The 14569-nt window shown below is 40.6% G+C and overlaps 1 protein-coding gene across 5 annotated transcripts in view; it reads right to left on the reverse strand.

Moving 5' to 3' along the window:
• The window catches only part of FRY (FRY microtubule binding protein), a 559746-nt gene that overhangs the window by 428385 nt on the left and 116792 nt on the right, over positions 1-14569 (reverse strand). The gene's annotated exons all lie outside the window — the stretch shown is intronic.

Here is a 14569-nt window from a genome sequence, read left to right on the forward strand (position 1 = left end):
AGTTCTAGACTCCATATGGGTCCTAAAAATAGTAGAGACTCTTGGGGTCAGCTACTATTTTACTTGATTTATTTTTGTTAATCCTCATCCTAGGATATTTTCCCACTGATTTTTAGAGAGGCTAGAAGGGAGGGGGAGAGACAGAAAGAGACATTGATGTGAGAGAGACACAAAAATTTGTTGCCTCCCACATGAGACCAACCAGGGGTGGGATCGAGCCTGCAACTGAGGTACGTGCCCTTGACTGGAATTGAACCTGAGCCCCTTCAGTCTGAGGGTCAATGCTCTATCCACTGAGCCAAATCAACTAGAGCAATACAGAGAATAATCTAGAGCAGTGGTCGGCAAACTTGCGGCTTGGCAAACCACAGCTCGCGAGCCACATGCGGCTCTTTGGCCCCTTGAGTGTGGTGGTATTTTGTGGAAGACCCACACTCAAGGGGCCAAAGAGCCACATGTGGCTCGTGAGCCATTGTTTGCCGACCACGGATCTAGAATACACAGGGTGGCTAAATTACTTATGTAGACCCACACACTACTAGTAGAAGATGGGACAGTATGGCACAGCTCTGGGTGGGGCATAGCATTTTCCTGAGCACCCACTGTGGGCAGAGATTATTGAATAAACGTTTTAGGGAGATGAAGAAATAGGAAATTTAGCTCTTCTGTTCAAAGAGCTAAGGATTAAGGTAGAAAGATGACAGGAGCAAGAAAAAAGACAGTACATTTATTTGTAAGAATAGTATAGACATACTTTACACAATAGAGCTGATACCTTCCTGAGAAGTAGGCACCATTTTTATAAAACGAATTATTTAAATAGCATTATATAAGAGACTCTGTTAATTCATAGTATGGATCATTTATATACTTTATAATGACCCTCTGATCACTTTTTGATTTTTATAATTATCTTTTAAAAGGGACATAGTTGTACTGTAAACTGAGCTGAAAAAAGTTATTCTCATTGAAAAATGTTGCTCAAATTAAAGTGAACTTATCACTACTCTGGGCATTAACAATATAAATTAATGTGGAAGTTTGCTAACCTGAGATGGTCTTACTTCCTGATCCTTTAAGACTATCTTATATTACACTAGAGGCCCAGTGCATGGAATTCGTGCACTCAGAGGGGGTCCCTCAGCCAGCCTGCACCCTGTCGCAGTCTGGGAGCCCTTAGGGCAGTGGTCGACAAACTGCGGCCCCTTGAGTGTGGCTCTTCCACAAAACACCACGTGCAGGCGCGCATGTACAGTGCGACTGAAACGTCGTGGCCACATTTAAGGGACCAAAGAGCCACATGTGGCTCACGAGCCGCGGTTTGCCAACCACGGCCTTAGAGGATGTCTGACTGCCACAGAGATGAGAGAGGTTTCTGCCACCGCCACTGTGCTTGCCAGCTGTGTACCCGGCTCAGGGCTTCTGGCTGAGCGGCGCTCCCCCTGTGGGAGTTCACTGACCACCAGGGGACAGCTCCTGCATTGAGCATCTGCCCCCTGGTGGTCAGTGCACGTCATAACAATTGGTTGTTCCACCATTCGGTCGATTTGCATATTAGCCTTTTATTATATAGGATACCTCTGGAAGATGTTAAGCTAAGTACTCTGGGTTGTCCCAGAACAAGCTTTATTCTCCATGTGACTTAGCTATATGGGTCACTGAGCCTGTTCAAATGAATACAAACATGTTTCTGACAAGAAAAATCCTCTTAAGACAGGAAATATGAGTCTTATCCCCTACTAATGACTCTACAAAAGTTGTAACTGACAGAGCTTCTAACAATAGTGCTCTTTGGTTTACACCATATGATAGTCTGAGCAATAGGATGATGGGGAGATGTTCAACTCTAATCATGGTGGGATCTTTCCAGAACTTTGTTTAGAATAAGGCATACTACACATGTAAAAGAGAAAAACCCACCACTAGACTCCAACTGCCTCCTATACAGATGAATCTTGTTGGACTACGGAGTTTCCCAAAGAATGAGCAGAAGGTCTCCCTATCAGAATCAAATCATGACTATTAAAGGTAGATATTTCTAGGCCAATCCAAAATTTGATGAACCAGTATCTGAATTTAATTTTAAAAAGATTTGCAGATTTTAATAACTACCTTTATCATGATCATGGTCTTACCAGAAGTAATCTCAGATAGCCCTTTGATTTTGATGAGCCCTTTGATTGGTTTCAGATGTGCAATGATAGGCCTAAAGAAGAGCTTGGGAGTAGGAGCTGGAAAGATCAGAATTACTCTATTCAATAGAGGGAGAAGAACATGAGATTCTGGAGACATGGTGGTAGAAGGAACGTTGAAAGGATAGAGGATAGAAGAAAAGGAGAAAGGAGTCACCAGTTGCCCAAAGGTTGAAGAATACTGGTAGAGCAAGCATCAAAAAATCTCAGATGGTAGGAGGCTGAAAAGGCTTTTAAAGAACAGGGACATTTAATATTAAATCAAAATCATTAGTGCTAAATAAATACCTAAATTCTAGATTCCCCTTGTCTTTCCAGACATCCAGCAGAATCGGCTATCCACACAGAGGTTGTGAGTGGTTGTTTTTGTTTGTGGAAATCAAGGAAAGAGGTTGAACTTTACAGAGTATATACAGAGTAAGATCATGAGAAAAATCCATACATGGCAAAAAAGAACAAACAAACAAAACATTAGCAGAAACAGGAACTTAAGCTCAATAACATGTATCCCTGAAAAGTTATAGAAATCTTGGGGTTGGGCCTGGAACTTGCTACAGGTATTGGCATGGAAGCTGGATCCATTTTCATTTAAATTTTAAGAAAAAAAGTGCTCCCAGGTGACATTTAGATTCCATCATCTTCTCTGCCTTCTACCACTTTATTTTATTTTCTTAATTTTATTTTATTGTTTAAAGTATTACACATAGTAGTACATATGTCTCCTTCCCCACCCCCATTTACCTTCCCCCAGCTACCACTTTAAAAACAAAACAAAACAAAAACCCTTCTATATTTTCAAACTATAGTGCTTATAAGAAATTGGCATTTCTTTTTAAAAAATTACTTTCTTTTGAGCTTTTCTAGAATTCTTTTCCCAAAGCAATAATTATTTATTACACATCTCTTTAAGAGGTGTAGAACTTTCCATTCAACAATTTTTTAAACTGAGGGCTACACAAAACAATACGGTGACCTATTTTCAGGAATTAAATTGAGCCCTGACAATTACATAAAATGCAATTACAATCCCCCCAAATGAGCAAAATATTCACTTTTCTTTATTCTTTTTAAATAGATTTTTATTGATTTCAGAGAGGAAGGGAGAGGGAGAGAGAGATAGAAACATCAATGATGAGAGATAATCATTGATTGGCTGTCCCCTACATGCCCCACACAGAGGATTGAGCCCGCAACCAGGCATGTGACCTGACTGGAAATCAAACTGAGACCTCCTGGTTCATAGGTCAATGCTCAACCACTGAGCCATGCTGGCTGGGGCAAGATATTCACTTTTCAATTGACAGATGCAGGCACATTAGTTGCCCCACAAGTATATTTTGGCCAAGTCTACTGTATACCCTCATTACCACATTAATCGGAGACTTATTAACTGATTTTTTTATTAGAGATTTAATTATTACCTGTATGGAAAAGATATACTTTTTTGTTTAATTACTAAAATATATGGTGGTAAAGCTGCTTTAGGTTATAACCTTTGGAACATGAGAATAGAATAAACTTCAGAGAATATTTGATGAAGAAGCACTTGAAATTGAGAAATTGTGAAATCTTATCTCAAATTTGCTCTCTTAACACTGAACAAATGATTTTCCATGAGCCTCAGTTTCCTCACTGTGATATTGGAATAGTAACAAATCTCATTCTGTGAGGACAAGGAAAATTTAGCAGACCTTTACCTTTCAAAGAAACATAGCCCCAAACCTTTGCCCCGCAAAGAAAATGTTCAATAGAGTCCAGGTTTTTCTCTGGATCAGATCTCTGAGGAGAGTCATGTTTCCTGTGTGTTTTAACTAAAATTAAACTGAAATTCCCTTTCTCTCACTGATTGCTTATGTCATAGAAACCGACTTTTTCTCTCTTATAGACAGAATAAGAAATAAAGCCAGCTGAGATCTTGATGCCATACACCTGACTAGGCTCACCCCCGAGGTGAGTGTCTCACCAACTATTACTGGTATATGGAGGTTGAATACACACAGGCTGGTGAATGAATTATTTGCCTCTGGGACCCACATGGAAAGTTGTGGATGGCATTTTATGCTCATTTTCTATGTTCAAAAAAATGACCCAGAGATTCTCAAGTAGGTCTCTGGGATGCTCTCATGAAGGTTAGACTGGGAGCAGGAGACTCTCAATGTAAGCTGACTGTGCAGGCCTGTATTTCCTCCTCTGTGAAATCTCTACGATTTTTTTCACATCCATAATCCAATCACTCTCTGATTCTGTGGTGCTTACTGCCAAGTGACTTATTTACATAACCATGTTCTTCAACAGCACAACCACCATGCACTATTTGTTTGCAGTTTGAGCTCTGAAAAAAATACTAAATCTCCAGGACTCAAAGGCATATCTCTGTAAGATTCATAATGAGAGAAGAATAACTTAACACCAGAAAAACAAACAACCCAATTAAAAGGTGGGAAGAAGACCTGAATAGATGAAGGCATACAGATAGTCAATAGACATACGAAATGTTGCTCAACATCACTAAACATCAGAGAAATGCAAATCAAAACCACAATAAGATATTGTCTCACACCTGTCAGAATGGATATCATCAATAAATCAGCAAACACATGTTGGTGAGGATGTGGAGTAAAGGAAACCCTTGTGCACTGGTGGGAATGAAGATTGGTGCAACCACTATAGAAAACAGTGTGGCGGTTCCTCAAAGAAACCTGAAACACTAATTCAAAAGAATATTTGTACCCTATGTTTACTGTAATGTTATTTACAATAGCCAAGTTATAGAAGCAACCCAAATGCCCATCAGTAGATGAGTGGATAAAAAAAAAGCTGTGGTACATTTACATAGTGGAATCCTACTTGGCTGTAAGAAAGAATGAAATTGTACCCTTTGCAACAGCATGAATGGATGCAGTGGATATTATGCTACATGAAGTAAGTTAGAGAAAGACAAATACCATATGATTTCACTTGTATGTGAAATCTTATGAAGAAAAATAAACAAACAATAGAACTAGACTCAGAGATACAGAGAAAAGACTTGGGGGCTGGGTGAAAAAGGTGAAAGGATTAAGCAGTACATATTGGTAGTTATAGAATAGCTGCAGAGATGTGGATTACAGCATTGGGAATATAGTCAATAATGTTAAGATAAATATGTATAGGGCCAGGTGGGTACTTGGGGGAGTGGGGGCACCACTCTATGGAGTGTGTGGTGTTCTGGCCACCTTGGTGTATATCTGAAGCTAGTGCAGAATGGTATTAAGTGTGAACTGTGGTTGAAATTTTTTAAATAAAAATTTAAATTAAAAAAAGAAGTAAACATTTGAAAAAATGTCATAGGTCCTCTAAGATGCCTTACCATTGTTGATTAAACTACCAACAATTATGATGAGAAACTGAAATAGTTCATTGATATCAAGAATTGGCAAGGTCCAAGCTTGATAAATTCTTATGACTTCAAAAAGGGTATACTTCTCCTTACTATCCCAATAATAAAATAAAAATATTTTGAAAGCAAGATATACTCCTCACTTCATCATATTCCACTTTGGATGAAATTCATGGCATTTCAAGTTTTATAACTTTTTTTAAGTCCTAAACTATGCAATAGTACTATGCCACATTTAAACAGATGTTGCATGTTTCTCCATTCAGCAATGAGTAGCATACAGCAACGTGTACATTAAGACTATAACTGCCGAGTTCAGGAGATTAGGGGCTTATAAATACCCCGGTGCATAGTAGGGGTGAAATTCTGTATTCTGTGCACAAATTTTATACATATTAACATATTTTATGGTGTTGGTAAATCTCAAAACTTCTATATTTTAAAGGAGCAAGACCATAAATCCACAAACTCTACTGTAGCTCCAGAAAGAGTATGGTAGGTTTTGAGTAATTTTTTTTTTTATCCCCTTCCACACACTGTATTTTCAAACATATAATGATAGCAACATGTGCTATCTGAAGATCAAAATTTCACAATTAATTTCTCTCTGTGCCTGAATATAATTAAAATCAATCCTAACATTGTTTTAGAGCAACCACGTGCAGACCAAGCTCGGGAACTTTTCAAAGAGGAGTGTGATGAGGAGGAAAAGCCTGTGGCTCTGGGCGGCTTCTCTCTCCCCCTCCATGCTCAGCACTCCACTTTTCCTACAACTCTCCAGAGGCTCTGGTTGGGTAGAGATGTATAATCTGTTGTTGTCATTTTGGGGAGAAGATGAAACAACAACGTATTCAATCCTGTGTTAACTCATCATTAGTTTCAATATTTGGAAACTTTTAAGAGAACCTTGAAGTTTCAAAGAAGTAATCATGACTCATGAAATAATCAATGCTGATCACTACTAACCACCCAGCTGACATTTAGGAAGCGTTCCCATTTCCCACAGGCAAGCACCAAACCCAGCTCTGTCTCTACAAGTCATCTCTCCCTGTCTCTATCAGTAACATTTAAAAAATAAAAACCACTTCACATAGTCCCTGCTGTGGGAGGTGACTGTGGATGTCGATGTCATATTATTATTATTATTATTATTATTATTATTTCCCTCTGCTGAGCACATTAGACAAATGCCTGATGGGTTTCCTCTGCACCCCTCCCCCCTGCATCACTCCCATTGATGCAGATCTTAGACCGTCTGCAAAGGCTATTAGTCTGCACTGCTTCTCTTTTCCTGCTCACCTATGTATGTGCACATGGCTGTGTTTGGTATGGAATCAGAAGCTGGTTTATTGGCAATAAAATAGCTCCTATCATTACTGAGATTAAACATAATTAAGCATACAGATTCCGGTCACCTGCTTTCTGTTGAGGAAAAGTGGACAGCAGGGGTACCTCTGAAACAGCAAAGCCCTTTCTAACTCAGCAGAAAGGAAGACTACATGCAAGGCCCTAGCTTTGGGATGCCTACAATCTTCCGGCATAGCATAGCCCTTTATTTAAATAGTAATGTAGTAGTTTATGGCATCTTTATTAAAAGTTAAGTACAATTTGGCAATATTTATTTTGAAAAGTTGCTCAACTGCTATTTATGTTGGATTGATGTGATTCAACACCAAAGAAAATAAGTAGTTATGATTTACCCTATTTCTGAAGAATGCAGTTTCTGTGCAGCGTTAAGTATCATGTATGATAATTCACTAACTTTTATTCATTGAACATTTCTATATTTTATAATATCATTTGTATTGCTGGAGAGCTTTTTTTAATTTTTTTTAATTTTTATTTTGTTTTACTGCTTAAAGTATTACAAAGAGTATTACATGTCTCCTTTTCTTCCCTTGACATTCCCCCGGCCTCCCCTACCCCCCAGTGTCTTGTGAGCTTTTTTTTAAGAATGTAAAATGTTTCCCATTCTCTAACAAGTACTGTGGCTCAGTCAGCTTGGGCTGCTATCACAAGTTATCATGGACTGGGTGTTTAGACAACAAATATGTATTTCTCACAGTTCTGGAGGCTTGGGAGTCTAAGATCAAGGTCCTAAACCATTCAATGTCTGGTGAGAGCTCTCTTCCTGATTCATAGATCGCCATCTTTCTGGCTGTGTCCTCATATGGCAGAGGGAGAAATCAACTCTCTCCTATCTCTTCTTATAAGGGCACTGATCCCATTAATGAGAGATCCACCCTCACAGCCTAAGTACCTCCCCAAAGCCCCATCTTCAAATACCATCCAGTTGGGGATTATGGCTTCAATATGAATTTGGGGGGGATACAAACATTTAGTCTATAGCACATTCTTGTCATTTAAAATATTGGTCAAAAGGTGGCAGAGAGAGCCCTAGCGTTTTTATCCTGTAGTTCTGAGCAGGTGTCAGAACAAACACCTGGAAATGAGTAAGCTGGACCTCTGCACTCTGCCAGTCTGTTTTATAAGAGTATGAGTCAATATCAGGAGGAAGTCTGTATATAATGGAGGTCACATCCAGTCACTATGAGGAGAGAAAACATGGGTTCTCCTTCTGCCCAAGAACACACTGACCTGTGAGAGTGGTGGTGCCTGTGTGTGGGGGCCTACCATAAATAGCTGTCTACTGCTTCCTACATGCGGAACATGGAATAGTATGAGAAAAACTTTGATCTTTGAGGATTTTTTCTAGTTCTTTAAAGTCAGTAATTCTCAACCAGGGGATAGGCCACATGTCATATGTATCTGGGGAATTTTTTTACAATGCAGTTAGAAGCCTGGCCTCAGCCTAGACTTGCTAAATTAAATCTCTAGTGCCAGTGCCTGTAGGTTCTGAGAAAGCTCTTCCAGTAATTCTGTTGATTGAAAAAAATGTTGATAAATTAATATTCCTTTAGTCATACAGGAGTTCAAAAATCTCAAAAGAATGGAAACCCTTCCTGAGTTGGGCCCTTAGGGAAGGACATTCAGTTTAGGACCCTTTCCCATTTATCTGTTTGTCAGAGGGGGAAGAAAAGAGAAACAAATTATGAAAAGTCACAAACCTTCAGCAAATAAACCCCGAGGAGGAGAAAAAAGAGGAGGAAGAGGAGGAGGGAATTAAGGTCACCTGGGACTTTCCTGTAGGCAGATTTATTGTCAATTAGGGCTTCTGTGCCAGACAACATGGTGTCAGTATTGCCATTAAATACTGCAACAGGGAGGCTTAAATACTGGTTTAAGCCACAGAAAATCGAATGTCCAAATTAATGCATTCTGTTCTTTCAGTGAGAGAATATGGTTACTTCTAGTTCATCATTCCATAGTCATGCTTTATCTCATTTGAGTTTAATACAACCTGCAAAGCTGGTTTGAGACTTGTCCCCAGTTACACTTTTAGTAAGATGGGGATCAGGACTTGAACCCTTTGTGAGGAAAATATTCACTTGGTGACATAGCTGAAACCCTTTCATGAGAGGAGAGGTTCAACGTCTTGTTTTCAAGGCTCCTTGGCTTGGCCCCTGAGCACAGCTGCTCTGGAAATGGCTCAGGAACATCCAGGCCAGGGTGTGGCCCAAGGAGTGGTTGTGACACTTTATCCTCACACATCTTTACCTTGCCTATTTTACCACCTGGGAATCCCAGGTGCATGAAACATAGTTCCTTTCATCACAAAGTGGAACCACTGAGCCCATGAACAGCCTGTGACAACTGAACACTATCCAGAAAGCACTCTTTTCATAGCACAGCTTTCAGGAGGCCTGACCGAGTTCTCCATGTCCCCGGAAGGCTCTGCTGAAATGTCATTAGTGTCGTACTACTCAGCAGGGTTCTGGAATGACAGCATTCTAACAGAGAACAGGACACTAGAGGAGGCATGCTTAATTCCAGTGTCTTTCACGTGCCTGGGACAGTAGGTGTTTGGGAGGGAAACGGGACCAAACTGCCTGTCCTCACAGCCTCCTGGTCACCCTAAGGAAGGACAGAACACATTTAACTGCCATTGTTCTAATGATGACACTGTGTTTCCAAGAAATGCAACTTCACCTTAGAAATGTTTGCAATCTGTCTAATTATAAAAATGATATTATTTTAAATATTTTTTAGATTGTGGATTTGAAAAAAAAATTGCCTTTTGTACAGAAATGAGTTAAAACGAGAACCATGGTTAGCCTACACGCTGTGCATCTGCCATGCAAGTCCTGGCCAGAGCTCCCTGCTCCTCGTGGCCATAAGCAGTCCTCATAACACTTGTCCTTTGACTAAGCTGCAAGGAAGTCTGTGGGGATGGCTGTTAGCTTGGAGCAGATGGCTCCTTGCTTTTCACAACAGATGACTGTAAAATTAGTAGAGTATTTTAAGAACAGGCTGATTGAACACACAACTTGCTTTCTTAACAGTGCTGAATGAACAGTCCACTACACCTGGCACCTTAGCCCTGCTTTCTTCCCGGTATATATGATGCTCATTGTCATCCAACGTGTGTGGCTGTGGTGTGTGTTAGTGTTACAGGATTTCAGGGTAGGAGGGATAGGGAAACTGAGACAGGAAAGTTAAAATAAGGCCAAACAGTGTGGGTAATTTGCAGCCAGCTTGTAACTAACAAGCCTTTATCTTCCCCAGCCAATGACACAGAGCAAATGGTTAAAAAAAAAAACAAAAAACTACCTAATGACAGAATGCAGAAAGGGAGGGAGAGAGGGGAAAGGAAAAAAAAAAGGCCATTTTACTTCCTAAGCAGAGAAGCCAGCAGTTTCAAGGCTTGGCAAGATAAAGTTGCCAGGTGCTTCTCATGATTTCTGGGAAGTCCACAACAAAGTAAAAAAGGGACCTTGAGAATTAAGCTGCACCAAAATAGTCAGCAGAGGAATTTTGAAGCCTACAGACAGGAGGGTATATTAACACCTCAGACCCCACCCAACTTGCTCTTCAGATTAGCTGAGAGCCCGTCTGTGCTTCATGAGCCAGATGTATAGGTTTGCTTTTTCAATAAAGGTGCATGCTTAAATTGCTTTAATGAGTTGGCTTTTCACAATGCAGTCAAGGACTTCCGTATAAATTCATTTATATGAAAGGACAAGGCTCAGAGGGCTGTCCTGTCCAGTAACACCTCTCTGGTGTTGGTGAGAGGTGCCTATAATATTAGGACCACTTCTGTCTCTTCCCTGTGTTTTCTTTAGCTGGGCTGAACCCCTGACTATAGAGCTACTGGAAGTCTTTCAGGAGGAGGGGAACCAAGCTTCTGTCTGCTACAGGGACCATCACTGATAACACCTGGCCTGGTGAGACCTGAAGCTGTAGAACTTTGTAGCAACTCAAACTAGCATCCTGTTAAGGTTTCTTTAATGGAAGAAGAATTGTTGGGCTTTAATGTTTTTGTATAAGTATGATTTTTAAACATATTGGTTCTATTTTTAAGATTCATTGCTGTGAGTATGGTGTTCCTTCATTTCTGTATCCAAGAAGTATTTACTGATTAGCACGATAGGCAAGCGCTCTGATAGGAAAATTCCCATCAGCCTTGACCAGACATCGTCTTACCCTCTGCTTTCCTCCCACGGTCTAGAACAGTTCCTGGCATATGGTATAATCCTAACACATTTTTCAATGAATTAATTGCACCCTGAGACAAGGGTACATTTCCACAAGAGTTCTTCTAATGATGAAAGTCAGTATAAAGACCTTCTCTTTTGGCAATCTTTATCTGCCAACTAGTTCTTTCCTGGAGATACAATCAGATAGGCTCTACAGCAGCGGTTCTCAACCTTTGTGTGGGTCCTTTCACAGGGGTCGCCTAAGACCATTGGAAAACACATATATAATTACATATTGTTTTTGTGATTAATCACTATGCTTTAATTATGTTCAATTTGTAACAATGAAATTGGGGGTCACCACAACATGAGGAACTGTATTAAAGGGTCACGGCATTAGGAAGGTTGAGAACCACTGCTCTACAAGATGGCCACAGCTCCACAGCAAATTAGTTAATAAACCAGCAGATGCTGACTGAACACCTACTCTGTGCAATTCCCCCTCCAAGACAATTGGGTCATTCCAGGACATATAAAGATATAGTCTCTGTTTTCAAAGAGTTTCTATACAAACAAAAACTTAACAGTTGCCACAGAGGGACAATGAGCACTGAACCCAGGCACAACCTAAGCTAATTTAACACAATCCTAGGTAGGACTCTTTTTTACAGTTTCCTGCAGTGCTGAAGCCAAGGAGGTGATGGGCATAAAAGAGAAAGAACTTCAAGAGACGGGAGGAGGAAGATTGGGTGGCTGTAGAAGTCAGAAGACTTGAATTGGGCATTGAAGCTGAGGTAGAAAATGGAAGAAAGGACATGACAGGGATGCAGGAGTGTGAGTGTGAGTGTGTGTGTGTGTGTGTGTGTGTGTGTTGGGAGGTGACTAAGAATAGCACAAATAGAGTCTGGAAGAAGGCAGAGCATACAAACTATGCCAAGAGTTAATTCCATTTAGCACAATTTGAGTCAATAATAAATATTTATTGAGCACATACTATGTGCCAGGCATTGTGACAGATACTAAGAATACAATGGATAACAAGACTGATATGGTCCCTGGCTCACTGGTTGGTGGGAGATACAGACAATTATAATACAGTGTGATACTAAGTGCTATGATAGGTAAAGCCTGGGTATTATGAGAAGGACACAGAATGGACCCAGCCCAGATTGTGAGGGTCAGGAAAACTTCCTACAAGAAGGGATGTTGAACTGACACCTGAAGCCAAGGTAGGAATTAGTGAGGTGAAACTCTACAGGATGGGTATATAGCATCTGCCTTAAAAGAGCAAGCATGCTGGACCATGGGGATCTGAAGCTGACTGAGTTTGTGAGGAGACAAGGGGATGATGTGCTAACAGATGGGGCTGGGGATGGAAGCAGGGGCAGATTATGTCTCTTGTACTTTGCATTAAGCAGTCTGAACTTTATCCTAAGAGCAGTGGTAATCACTGAAGAATTTTAAGTAAGGGAATGAAGCAAAGAGATTTGCATTTGGGGTGTGTAACTATCCTCAGTGTGTAATGGCTCTTAGAGAAAAAATGGGTGATAAGAACAGAAGGACAACATGTAGCTGGATTCTTGAAGGTCTATTCCTAACACAGTGCAGAATGGAATGAATATTTCATGAGTGAATGAATGAGTGAGTGAATGAATGAACTGATCAACCAATCAGTCATTCAGTGTGGGACTGAAAACATGAGACTTGAGGTGGAGGCTAAAGTTGTCTGTGTGCATGTGAGGTTCCAAGCGAATGCATATAGAACTCTGACATGTCCTCCAGAATCTTCTCAGACAAATGATAACAACAGATGACAAGAGGGTGCAACATAATAGAGGGAAGCAGCTTCAGTGCTGTAGTCCAAAGGTCCTGTCTGAGCTCTAGTTTTGCCAGTTATTAATTTTGAGTTGCACCTTAAGTTCTCTGACCCTCAGGTCCCACATAATATCTGTTCCTTATGTGCAAATACATAGCTGTATAAAATGGGAATAGGTTCTCACAATTTACCCACATTTCTGTTTATAGTCGATGTTTAGGAGATGAGGTGGGGTTTTCAGCCCAGTGGCATTTCTAAGTCATCCATTGTAAAAAGAAATTCATGCAACCTGGGTGACAGTGGAGTTGAAGGTGAGCTGAAAGGAATTTAGGAATCATGCCACCAGTAATATTCAAACTTTGGGCAGGTGACTCTCAAGCTTTTCAATTGGAGACCCTGGCAGAGAGGTTGAGAGAAGGACAGTAAGGGCCATGTCCTGTTGCTGTTCCAGTGAAGGGACGGGGGCAGAAATAAATAACGTGCTTGAAGGCCATATGGATCAGTGAGGTGGCTTGAAAGACACACACAGCCATTTAGGGACACAACTAGACTAGAACTCAGCTCGCCTAAGTCCAATGCTCTTTTCACGCTCCACCCTGTTACATTAATTATGTCAATCTGAGATCTTAGAAAGGATAACCTGTATGAGGTTCAAGGTAACAGGTCTCCTCACAATTTTGTGATTGTAGCTGACAGCCCAGAACTAGATGATCTTATAGAAAGAGAGGCCAAACTGGGAATTATGGCTGGAGGAAGTGAAGTGTCCTGGGATCTGGTCGTTTGGAAAGGAGGAGAAGCCCTTGTGAGGTATGGGAGTGGGGCTTGGTGGTGGAGAAAAGCAGGAAGAATCATGCATACATGGATCCAGATATATTAACCCAAAGAATAAAGGAAGAGAAGAAAATGCAGCAGGTGAAAAATAGGTCTGGCAGAAGGTTCCTGAGGTACTTAGGGAACCAACTCAGAGGGCAATGCTTCATGTCTTGCAGATCAAAGAGCACAGGCCCAAAGCAACTGTGTTTTGAGATACTTTAGATATGTAAATGTTCCTCCTCACAGCATTTTTCATATCATATTAGCCCCGCCTTCTCCCCCAGCACAATAATACATTCACACCTCTGGCTCCTTCCAGTCTGGGCTTTGCTATTCCTGCAGAGGAGCTAGACATCAGGGCAACATCACTGAACCAAAAAGAAATTGATGAAAACAACAGCTTCCTTAGAAGTGTAATTTTCAGCTTGTGGCCTTGAGTCCCATATTTCCAAATCCCCTTCTATTTCCTAACGCAATACAAAGACTCAGCTGTTAGGGGAGTCAATATCATTTTACTAAGTAAAACCTGATTGAATTATTTTTCCCTTTTCTATCCTGCCTGAAGAGTCTAATAAACCAAATAATCATAACAAAAAGGCCACTTCCAGTTTCTCCAGGAAATTCCCATGCAAATACTGTTGAAATCAAATTTACTAAATAATTCATATTCTTCAATGATCCCTGAGGTAGGGTTCACTGTCACAGACATCTTACACCATCTCCACATCTGTAATATCCCGGCACGAACATCTACAGCAGACATCAGAGCCCTTTCATCAAGATTAAAAGCAGTGAGGCCTCTGAGCTTTCATACATTTCACCATCCACATTA

This window comes from Myotis yumanensis, unplaced genomic scaffold, assembly GCF_028538775.1.
Source record: "Myotis yumanensis isolate MYYU_CA2020_CCGP unplaced genomic scaffold, mMyoYum1.0.hap1 SCAF_3, whole genome shotgun sequence".
Classification (NCBI taxonomy): Eukaryota; Metazoa; Chordata; class Mammalia; order Chiroptera; family Vespertilionidae; genus Myotis; species Myotis yumanensis.